The sequence below is a fragment of the Schistocerca piceifrons genome, chromosome 1, assembly GCF_021461385.2.
Source record: "Schistocerca piceifrons isolate TAMUIC-IGC-003096 chromosome 1, iqSchPice1.1, whole genome shotgun sequence".
Classification (NCBI taxonomy): Eukaryota; Metazoa; Arthropoda; class Insecta; order Orthoptera; family Acrididae; genus Schistocerca; species Schistocerca piceifrons.
In genome coordinates this window covers 554,225,644-554,237,432 of record NC_060138.1, presented here as the reverse complement: position 1 = coordinate 554,237,432, position 11,789 = coordinate 554,225,644, and the positions used below count along the sequence as shown (strand labels likewise).

The following is an 11,789-nucleotide window of genomic DNA, read 5'->3' as shown; positions in this document are numbered from 1 at the left end:
AACTCATGAGGTGACTTTTCTGTAATATATACTACGAGAGTGATCTCTCTGGACTCATATGTTTAGACGGACGTCTCTGAGACTTGAATCTTTAAACCGATATTTAAGAAACAAATCACTTGAAATTTTAATTGAAGTTAAATAACATTTAATTTTACAATTATTTAATGTAGAAAATTTAAAAACCGAGATCGTATTGAATACTATTTACTCCTGATGACTGGTTCTAACTCTTAATACTGTCATCTTCTGATATCCAAAGACCTTCTTGTTATACATCCCGTTCTGTAATGACTGTACCACACGTGCCTTGGTATTGTTATACGTTCACTTCCATCACACATGAGTGATACAGTAATAGTAAAACATGATGTATAACAACAAGGCCGATTATGACATTTGTAATTGTTGAAACCGGTCATCAGGAGTAAATATCATTGAATGTGATCTTGGCTATTAAATTTCTTCAAATCAATTAAAAATAGCTCCTTCCTGTCTAATTACGCGAAATTTCCAACAATTAAGTGCTTCCTAAATGCTCTTCATTGATTTTATAGCACTCAATAAAGCCTGCAGTATTTTACTTTTTATAGCACATAATCACATACTTTTGACGATTGTTTTTAAAAATACGCATAAACTGATTGTTAGAGAACTGAATTTAAGAGTCTGATAAAAATTATGGCTTCTCTGTAACAAATAATTTTTACGTAACACTAAATTCCAGGAATCAAACTTACACATAAAACTGCACTCCATAGGTGCAAAAAGTAAGTCTGCAAAACCTACTTTCAGTGCAGGGATCTACATTTTTCTTACTCACTGCTCTAACATATTTGATTTCAACTAATGTTTTAATCGTTTTATTGGAGAAACAAGAACGTTCACTTCATATTTGTTCTGAAGTTCTCTCTCTGAATGATTCTCTTACTCGCCAGCAGAACTGTAGTCACTGGTATTAGGCCCTGTATTTTAAAATACTAAAACAACTAAATTTCCGACGTTTGGATTCGGCCCACTACCCAAAATAATTTAATCCAAAATGACACCGACTGTGGAAGCGTACGAACAAATTAATTTGTCGAAGCTGGTGAGGCAAAATGAAAAATTTTTGCAACTGACGACTAAATTTTATTCTGAAAAAATATTTACTATAGTTGCTGAAAATTATAGTAATCAATAAAATAATTTTATTCAAATCTACAAATATAGGTTCGTCTTTCTATAGCCTATTTTCTATGATTAGTTGTACCGCCACTATTACTTACTTATAGGGCCAGTGATGCCCCGCGTACTCCTACATCTCTTACAAACCTAAACTGATTTTCACTGATGTCGACTTCGACCAGTCTTTCCATTTTCCTGCAAATAACTGATGTTAATATTTGGCAGTCGTGACTTACAAAACTTATGGTTCTCAAATATTCACTCTTGCCTTTTTGAGAACTGGAATTATATTGAGGTATGGATGTATTTCCCCTGCTTTACATATCTGCTTTTCGCGGTACCATACTTCCTTCCTCATTTTTATTGGAATGGCGGTAATTAATCAAGGAACAGGTTAGCTTGGTTGCAGGGATCCTTGAGCAGTAAGTCACTAACCCTTTTATTAAACATTTTAGCTTGCCAAACAAGCAAGATTTACTCCATGCGCCAGTGAAGCTGACCCGAGGGGAGAAATCGATACATACGTATGATTTACCTACTTTCTCTTCCTTTACCGTTATACCTCCCACGCCTGATTTCGGGCATACTGGCTATTTTCGGGCGACTAGTAGGTAGAGGTGGAAAACTTGGCGAGGCAGTATTCATTGAACACCTCTGTGTGTGAATAATTGAATAGAGGAAGTACCGTTAATTCCTAAATCAGTTACGTGATACGTATAGTCTTCTGATGAAAGTTTTGTAGACATGGAAGTGTAATTCGAATTTTACGTGCTTTGTTCGGTATTATATCTATCTATGATGACTTTGAAATGGTCATATAAGTCGAAATCGTTTGAGTATGTGATATTAAATTATGTGTAATAATTACAACCAAATAACACATAATTGGCCTTACTTAATTTTGAACACTCTGTGGAACCCGGTTCGAATAAATCGCTGACATGCTTTTTAAATCTCAGGTTTAACTACGTAGTACAAAAACTGACGAAAACAGTTTTGGGAAGTGTAATACATATTAGAAGAAAATGAGAACAGGATGTCTGCAAGATGAATATGGTACTACGAGGGGAAGAGAAAGCGGAACTATCAGATATTCTGCACACGCTCCGCAAAGAACAATCTGAGGTCCGCTGTTGTTTCTCTTATAAAGGGTGAAAAGTATTTAAACCGACAAACTCTGGGAGGTTGTAGGGGACCTCAAAACAAATATTTTTCCCCAATGTCATTTTTTCCTATGAGGAGTATTTAAACCGGTAGAGGAAGATTTCTCTGTCGGCAAATTAATTAAACCAACAAACACTTTTCCATTTTTATGACCAAGAGACAACACATTAACACAACCAAATTTCAATTACAGTAGATTTTCAAAAATGCCTCCATTGTCACGTAAACAAAGGTTACACCGTCGGATCATGTTCTGTCTGACACAGGCAAAACCCCCAGGAGTATCGTGAATTGTTCCTGCTGCTGCTACTATCCCGGCATCCAGATCCTCTTCTGATGCAACAGGAGTTGCGCAAACAAGGTTGCGCATCGCTCCCCACACAAAAAAGTCCAGAGGGGACATATCAGGGATCGAGCAGACCATGGTACAGGACCACCTCTGCTAGTCCACGTTTCTGGGAGCCATCGGTCCAGGAATCGACGCACACGACGACTGAAATGTGCCGGCGCCCCGTCATGTTGGAACCACATGCGTTGTCTTGTAGGGAGCGGGACGTCTTCCAGCAATTCTGGCAATGCTCTGGCGAGAAAATTGTAATAGTGCCTGCCATTTAATGGCCTAAGTAGCAGATACGGCCCAATTAAACAGTCCTCAACTACACCGACCAACACATTAACGATGAACCGCACTTGATGAGCGCTAGTAACTGTGGCATGTGGGTTATCCTCACTCCAAACATGCGAATTGTATATGTTGAAGACTCCATCACGCCCGAACTTTGCTTAATCGGTAAACAACACAGAGGATAGAAATTTAGGATGTATTTCACACTGTTCCAGGTACCACTGCGAAAACTGTGCTCTGGGTGGATAATCAACTGGTTCCAGGTTGTGGACACACTGTAAGTGAAACGGACGAAACAACTCCTCTTGAAGGACTGTTCTTACATTCGTCTGATTCGTCCCCATGTTACGTGCAATTGCACGAGTGCTGATTGAAGAATCCCGCTCCACATGGTGCAAGACTGCTTCCTCAAATTGCAGCGTTCTTACCGTGCGACGGCGTCTCTGTCCAGGTAATCTGCTAAATAACGCGGTCTCGCACAGACATTGATACACAGCAGCAAAGATCGTATGACGCGGGATACGGCAATTAGGATATTGTTGTTGATAAACCCTCTGTGCAGCTCGTCCGTTGTGGTGTGCTACGTAGTACGTACCAACCATATCAGTGTACTCACTCCAGGTGTATCGCTCCATTAGTGAACAGAGACAATGCACTACTACACTGGTGGACAGCAGTTGCCTACAACTGAAGAGCGTAATACTCCCTCTAACAACTGAAGGTCGTAATACGGCCTCTAACAACTGAAGAGCGTAATACGGCCTCCACCGGTTGAAATAATCCTCATAGGAAAAAATTACAGTAGGGAAAAATATTTGATTTGATATCCCATACAACCTCCCAGAATTTGCCGGTTTAAATACTTTTCACCCTGTATGAATACGGTCTTCTGTCTAATATACAAGACGCAGAATTAATTTTCTTGCAAATGACACCATAATTATAACAAATCAAAACATACAGAATGCAACAGAATAAGTGGTAAATAATGTTGGAGAATAGTATCTTTAAATCACTAGTTTTCTGCAAGTAGTTTCACTATCAGTTTCAAAAAGACAAAATATATTCAATTCTGTGTAATTAGAGGTCCTACATCAATGATAATTACAACATAGCGTGAGGTAATAATAACTGGGACAAAAAAGAAAATTTTTTTTATATCTATGATGGTAAGAACATAATATACACTTGGGATATCCTCAAACAATTAGCTCAGCTATATTTCCAATTAAAATTATTACAAGTCTTAAGGAGAGAAAACATTAAGTCGACATAATTAGTGTATTTTTATTCAGTAACATCTGTTTAATGAGTCACAGTTGCAAAATATTAACGCAGATTCCTCACAGACAATTGGAAAAACTTGTAGAAGCCGACCTCAGGGAAGATCAGTTTGGATTCCGTAGAAATGTTGGAACACGTGAGGCAATACTGACCTTACGACTTTTCTTAGAAGATAGAGCAAGGAAAGGTAAACCTACCTTTCTAGCATTTGTAGCCTTAGAGAATGCTTTTGACAATGTTGACTGGTATACTCTCAAATTCTGAAGGTGGCATGGATCAAATACAGGGACCGAAATGCTGTTTACAATTTGAACACGAGCCAGATGGCAGTTATAAGTGTCGATGGCCACGAAAGGGAAGCAGTGGTTGGGAAGGGAGTGAGGCAAGGTTGTATCCTTTCTCCGATGTTATTCAATCTGTATATTGAGCAAGCAGGAAAGGAAACAAATGAAAAATTTGGTGCAGGAATTAAAAATTCATGAACAAGAAATAAAATCTTTGAGGTTTGCCGATGACGTTGCAATTCTGGCAGACATAACAAAGGACCTGGAAGAGCGGTTGAAGGTAATGGACAGTGTCTTGAAAGGAGGATATAAGATAAACACCAACAAAAGCAAAACGAGGATAATGGAATGTAATCGAATTATATCAGGTGATGCTGAGGGAATTAGATTAGGAAATGAGACACTTAAAATAGTAAATGAGTTTTACTATTTAGGGAGCAAAGTAACTGATGATCGTAGACGTAGAGAATATATAAAATGTAGACTGGCAATAACAAGGAAAGCGTTTCTGTATAAGAGAAATTTGTTAACATCGATTTAGGCTGAAGTGTCAGGAAGTCTTTTCTGAAAGTATTTGTATGGAGTGTAGCAATGTGTGGAAGTGAAACATGGACGATTAATAGTTTAGACAACAAGAGAATAGAAGGTTTCGAAATGTGCTACAGAAGAATGCTGAAGATTAGATGAGTAGATCACGTAACTAATGAAGTGGTACAGAACAGAATTGGGGAGAAGAGGAATTTGTGGTACAACTTGACTAGAAGAAGGGATCGGTTGGTAGGACACGTTCTGTGGCATCAAAGGATCACAAATTTAGTATTGGAGGGAGGCGCGGAGGACAAACATCGTGGAGGGAGACCAAGACATGAATACACTAAATAGATTCAGATGCAGTAGTTACTCGGAGATGAAGAAGGTTGCACTGTATAGACTAACATAGAGAGCTGCATCAAACCAGTCTGTGAACTGAAGACCACAACAACAACAACAAAGTCATACGAAATAATGTTCTGCGGCAACTCATCTTTAAGAAGGCAAGTCTTCATTGCTCACATACAGGCTGTAAATTAATATGTGGCGCTCACATACGATCGTGTTGTAGACATCTATTTAAGGAGTAATGCATTTTGACTGTTGTTTCATGTTATATTCATTGTCTCGTGAAGCTTGTTGTAAATAACCGAGTACAGTTCAATGAGGTACATAATTACAATACCAGAAGAAAAAAATTACATTCATTGTTCCACATTAGAATTGTCTTTAGAGGGTGCGCAATTCTGGCACCAAAATTTTTTATCACTAGCGCCGTGATACCAACTGTCGGATAGACAAAAAAGTCAAATTTAAAAACCAGCTGTAAAAGTTTATCATCGACAGTTCTTTCGATTCCGTACAAGAATTCCTATTTTTCTGTGTAAAAGATTGCGGGTACGTTAACTAATTCGGATCGGTATTTAAAATAAATATTAAAAAATTAAAATATGCAAAAGTCTTTGAATAGTCAGTATGTAGCCACATTTACATACGAATGTATAATGTCAACGTAAAACGTGCCGTTCCACATCATCAAGGCTCATCGGACAAATGTCAATCTAATATCGCGCCCCACATCTGAGAAGTGTCATGGACTGTGGAGAAACCAGAAACATCTTTTAAATAGAGCGCTATAGAATGAGGGGTACGTTGTTTACGTCTAAAGGATGCTAAATTTTTTATTTTTGATCAATAGTTTCTTAGATGATGATCAGTTTGGGTGTAGGAAACTTCACAGAAGCTCTCCTGCGAACCTTGCAGAACTAGTACTTCTGGAAGAAAGGATATTGGGCAGACATGGCATAGTCACAGACTGGGGGATGTTTCCAGAATGATATTTTCACTCTGCAGCGGAGTGTGCGCTGATATGAACCTTCCAGGCAGATTAAAACTGTGTGCGGACAGAAAGTAGGAGACGAGGTACTGGCGGATTTAAAGCTGTGAGGACGGGGCATGAGTCATGCTTGGGTAGCTCAGATGGTAGAACACTTGCCCGCGAAAGGCAAAGGTCCAGAGATCGAGTCTCGATCCGGCACACAGTTTTAATGTGCCAGGAAGTTTCATATCAGCGCACATTCCGCTGCAGAGTGAAACTCTCATTCTGGAAACATCCCCCAGCCTGTGGCTAAGCCACGTCTCCGCAATATCCTTTCTTCCTGGAGTGCTAGTTCTGCAAGCTTCGCAAGAGAGCTTCTGGAAAGTTTGGAAGGTAGGAGACGAGATACTGGCAGAAGTAAAGCTGTGAGGAGTGCCTGTGAGTCGTGCTTGGGTAGCTCAGTTGGTAGAGCACTTGCCCGCGAAAGGCAAATTCCCGAGTTCGAGTCTCGATCCGGCACACAGTTTTAATCTGCCGGGAAGTTTCATCATTTCAATTATTAGTAGTAAGTTACAGAGCACCCACAAAAGAACAACACAGTAATTAAAGATAAACGTTTTCGCCGCCGCAAACTTGTCATCGTTCTAGAAATTTTAACTACTTATCGAGGGACAGATTTTCATCTTAATATCATTATTGGAATCAAAATCAGAGAAAACGTATGGACTCGAAACGTACTTCTCGACCAATGTATTAAATATCGTACAGAACTTTACATACTGTCAGTTATCAAATGCCTCTCTCACAAATAGCATTAACTCAGTTATGGGGTATTATTAAACATTATTTATCCAACCAAACTATCTTTAACTAAAATAACAAACTAGATTCTTCATTGCCTGTATTGCGTAGCCAGTTTACACGGAAACTGACTTTGCACTATCCATTTCAAATAATTGTAAATCTTTGGTCTTGATAACAAGACAACACTTTCGACTGTTATTGATCGTACTACTTCTTCACATACAGGATGTTTCCTCGATGATGCATCCAACAGCTGCTTGCAGAGTTAGCAACATTGTGTAAGTGGTCATTGTCCGAAAATACTCTTCAGAAACGTTATTAAGGAGGTTTCCTACAGGCCTAAGATATTACGAGTATGAATTGACATGAACACCCTCAAAGGTATCAGCTGTGTATTGACACTTGAGGGAAGTATGCCAAAGGATAAAAAAAACAAGCCAATTACCTGAGATAATGGGACAGTCACGTCGGCGACATTTCTCATCACGTTTGCTACTTTTGTGAAGCTCTTTCTCTTGAGTAAATCATCCAATTTTTGTGAAATTGTAATCAATTTTCTATCTGTACCTAAACATCACATCTACCGGTTTCCGTCCCTATGATATAATCCTTAACCGTGTGCAATTTTTTTGTCTTAGAATGTATGATTAGGTAGCTGGCCAGTTCCAGCTTCAAACTGCAATGGCCTGGCTGTTTATTAAAGTGCTCTTCCAACTGTTTATTTTTGCAATGTATACATAATGAAGTGAAAAACACTGTTCTACACACAAAAGCTGTCCAATGAACCCTAATGTTTGTCCTACGTATAACTTGCGAAACGACCAACAAGATAACATTAAAGGGATCCGAGATCACATGGAGGGCTAGCAACATTCTTTATTCCCGCACACCTTTCGCGAAGGAAGAGGGAAGTCGTGGCTGTGCAAACCAGTATCACCTGCTACACTCCATCAGGTGACTTCGGAGTACAGATTCAGATGAAGGCGTACAAGTCAGCGTTTCACCTGTCTATTACGTTAAGTAATAACTCAAAATATGGTTGTGTCAGGTGTTTTGTGCACCAGTCAGAGTTCATACCATCATAATGCAACGCATTAGTAGTGAATGCGTTATATTAATTCCAGTTAGTATCTTATCATCTTGTTTCTACTTAATTGGCCGTTTTTGCTTCTACCTGGAGCCTAACAAACGCTGACCTATTGGGCAAATAATAACACGGGCTTACTAGCAGAAATGGCCATGACGCAATTGGGAATACGATAGGGCTCTCTGACAGAGAATTTTACAGACGTTACCTTCCCTTGTCGACAGACATTAGTGGTGCCTTCCATTTTATGTGACGATACGATCAGGAAATGGTTTTAAAGTTACAACACCTTCTGATCCTAACTGTACTTTAAGAATATAACTGACTAAAAGTTTAAATGGAAACCTGGACATAAAGAATTTGCAGATAGGAGCAGCTGTCAAATGTCCTCTTGACACGTTGCCGTCCCAAACCGCTTCCAAGTGTCCACTACCGCGATCAGTACCCAACTTTCTCACACCTTATCTGTTGAGGAGAACTTGCATTTAGCGGCAAAACATGTTCAGATTAAGTGAGAAAAATTGTTTTCCTAATAGGAAGCAGTTGCTGTGAGCCTTTAAAACTAAATAGACAGCAGTTTTCATCTGCACGTGTTTCCATCGACGCTTTATAATAACTAGTTAATATATAGGTAATAATGTAATAAGGTTGATACTGGTGAGCTTATAATCCTCTTTGTTTCATTATTCCTGTGGTATGGTTGCCAGGATTTAGGACGAAATTGTAAGCGAATTAACACAGCAGACCACCCGATAGATGTTCACAGGGTTTCAGGTGAGGAGCTCTGAACGTGCAGCCAGCATATCCACCTGGTTATCGACGATCCACAATATAGTAACTCATTTTTATTTGAAATAGTACAATAAAGCTAGTACAAAAATGTTATGGTCCCAAATTATTATCACAGTGATTTTTCAAATTGTAGAGGTTCGGCTGTACTGTAATATCCTTCAATAATTGTAAGAAACGTGGTTGAAAGAAAAAATGAACCTTCTCTGAATGTGAAATAGATAAATTGAAAGGTCCCCATTATAATCGGCCATCTTCCATATATTCTGTTTTTATGTAGTTTCGACTGGCGAGCAGTCTTTTCTATTATATCTGTGGCACATTCCGCATATTCATGACTTCTTCCGGTCCGCGAATGAATCTACCTGTAGCGTACGTAGCTTCGACCATTATCTTGCAATGTTGTTGTAGCCATACATGCCTTGCTTGTTTTGAAGGAAAACAAGTTCTGCTTTAGGCTATTCCGTTTGGCCCGTCCGAATACCGATCTGGCTAATAAACATTGGAGCTACAACTTCTGGTTTTTAAGACGTCCTTTGATAGATATCTAAGACCTGTGGACATCAAGTATTCAAGATTTTTATACAGTATGATTCCACAGCAAAGAATTCTGTTGCTTGGCCAGTACGGTATGTGATAACTCAATGTTGGGTATTGATATGAAAGATTGTAACAACTAAATACGGCATTTTGAAGAAAGGTAATTTAACGAAAAATAACAACTTTAACAAAGAAGTAATGAAAGCTATGTCAAGACGTTTAGTTATAGAGTGTTAAATTAACATCGTGATGGATGGACTGTCGGAAAACAAGAAATGAAGAACAGAGTAAGGAAAACAGAGATGCATACATGAAGAAACATAAAAACATCATAACTGAACAAAAATGGTAACATACAGTGCGCATTCAAATAAATGAAGAACATAAACACGTTGCTGAAGGGGAAACACGTATTTCTGAGCTATGTTTATTTTATTTTATATATACAATTTTTATTTTAAGAATACATTCTCTGGGAAATTCGTGGGATGTAAACTATGAGGCAAGTCAAGGGCATGCGGACTGCAAAGAGCCATCAGTGGAACACTTAGAACACAACAATATGGACTACAGTACAGAAAGAAATGTCGCGTCAGCTAGGCGGTGCTTTTGTAAATGATGATAAGCGTGGGAAGTTTTCAGGAACCCTTACGCTAAACTTTCTGTCGATGAGTTGTGTTAGTCCCAGCCCGAACGACAAAAAGATTTTTTGCCTTGAACTTACCTGTACTGACTTACGCTGTTGCCAGAACCACTCAGTTAAAACCGTTCCATTTCCATCAACTAGAGTAACACAGGCCGATATGAGTGCCACATCGTATGGCGTTAAGTCATTTTCTTGATATGTATCGTACATCAATTACCGCAATGACTGCACCATTTTTAACCATTGTCTCAATCACAAGTAGCTTCTGTGTAGCTGAATGTCCATGAAACCAGGGCTTATTTCCCACAAATCGATCGTTTTGTAGTTGTAATTGAGCTGCAATTGGAGTCCTCTGCAGTAGATTAAAGGAGCTGACAATTACTGCCTCCATTGTAAAATTGCATTACTGATGGTGGATCGGGACAAATGTAAATCCTGTGAAGCCTCTGTATGTCGATGTTGTAACACGTGTCAGATAACGTGTTTTAGAGTTATATCTACTTATTCTCCTTATAACGCGTTTGGATGTACACTATCTTCAAAGTATTGGCGTATGTCAAGGTCAATGTCTCGTCTATATGTTTCCGCAACTAACGTAAGTGTTATCAGTGCCACAAATCAACCACATGTCATTAGAATCAAATTCTCAGTTTAATAATTCTTACAAAAGAGATGTCTATGATATTGACGCATTACAGTTTCGGTTGATTTCCCTCGGATGCGTATGAATAATAGAATACTCGCAGACAGTCATAGATTGTAAGATCTACCGCTGGGAAATATATCTTGTCTCTTAAAACTGTAAATTACTAAACAACAGTTTTTCCAAATAAGTCTCAGAAATGGATTTGTTATTTCTAAGTTATCGTTGAACGATCATACTTCAGAAGATACCGATTTACGTAGCATTTAGTACACAGTAGGTAAGGTAAAATGCTAGTGAATTCTATTGAAATTACGTACATAACCCAACATCTCATAATAAAGCACGGTCCGATATAAAAATATTAAGACTAGAGCATTTAATCGTAGTATAAACATAATATAAGTACTAAGACATATCCAGGCAAGACTCTAACCTTTTAATTAAAAACAGTGTTCCGTTAAGGAACTTGAACTTCGGACTTTTTCTGTACCTTATGCCATGTCCCATAATTTTCTAAAACAAAAACTACCATTATGCAAAGATATTCATTTTGCTACTTTCATCCTGTGGGGAGGGTGCTCCGGATGGTTGACTTATTCGTGTAGAAGCATAAATCAGGGTTAAACTGTACGTAGGCGATAAGCCAGTAAAAAGAACATCACTAGTGGTTGTATTGTTTTGATTCGGTGATAATTTACAAGCATTTTTAGCGTTGCAGTTACCATAAGAACAAGCCATTAACAAGAACAGCAATTACAGCATACTGATTCACTTCCGACAGTCACGTCGCTGATCCAAACTGCACACAGGACAGGCCGTCACACACACGCATACGCGCACACACAAACACACACACACACACACACACACACACACACACACACATCTCCGCGAGCATGCACTT

General features: G+C 38.7%; 1 protein-coding gene across 1 annotated transcript in view; it reads left to right on the top strand.

Annotated features, from left to right (window-relative positions):
• LOC124799275 (zwei Ig domain protein zig-8-like) overlaps positions 1-11,789 on the top strand; it is a 719,974-nt gene that overhangs the window by 541,960 nt on the left and 166,225 nt on the right. The gene's annotated exons all lie outside the window — the stretch shown is intronic.